An 880-nucleotide genomic window follows, 5' to 3' on the forward strand; every position below is an offset into this window, starting at 1 on the left:
ATGCTCGCCCTTTCAGCCGTGGGGGCGTTATAATGTAACGGTCAATCCACTATTCGTTGGAAAAAGAGTAGCCCAAGAGTTGGCAGTGGGTGGTGATGACTAGCTGTCTTCCCTCTATTCTTACACTGCTAAATTAGGGACGGCTAGCGCAGATAGCCCTCGTGTAGCTTTGCGCGAAACCCATAACAAACAAACAAACCAAAATCGATTAATGTTCGGTGGTACAACCCACGACACGTGAAACAATATGAAAATGTAATTCTGACAGATGTCGTTTCACCGTGACTTTATATCAGTTGTGGTTGTCATGTGAGTTGATGATTTGAGCATTTAAAATATTTTTAATATAACGTACTCAACTCTCTCTATGTATGTTCTTAGATCTTGCTGTTTGTCAGTTATTTAGCATGCGAAACCAACCCTTATACGGAATTTTTGTTCACAACATTCTCGAAACACATTTATTAGTAAAATAATGTGTTCATTATTTGATTCATAACTATTTAGCAGACTGTACTAGTGTGCTCGTTCATACTAGCCCCCTGGCGGGTCAGCGGCAAGTCTGAAGACTTATAACATATAAACCCTAAGTTTCGGTATCCTTGGTGGGTGGCGGGCACAGCACAGAGAGCCCATTGTGTAACTTTGTGCTTAACCACAAGCAAACAAACAAACGTTCATACTATAAGTCTCGACAACGGAAAATATACCTTCTCACTGACTCGTTATTAGCATTTTGCATTACTACATAAGTAAAAAATTTCCTTTCTGTGTCACTGTTGGTTTTCCTTCTGGAAGTGAGTTGTATGAACGAAATGTTAAAAACACAGCAGGAAAAACAAAAACAACAATGATTTTTTTTTCATGATCTCTGGCTCAA

Source organism: Limulus polyphemus, unplaced genomic scaffold (genome assembly GCF_000517525.1).
Source record: "Limulus polyphemus unplaced genomic scaffold, Limulus_polyphemus-2.1.2 Scaffold160, whole genome shotgun sequence".
Classification (NCBI taxonomy): Eukaryota; Metazoa; Arthropoda; class Merostomata; order Xiphosura; family Limulidae; genus Limulus; species Limulus polyphemus.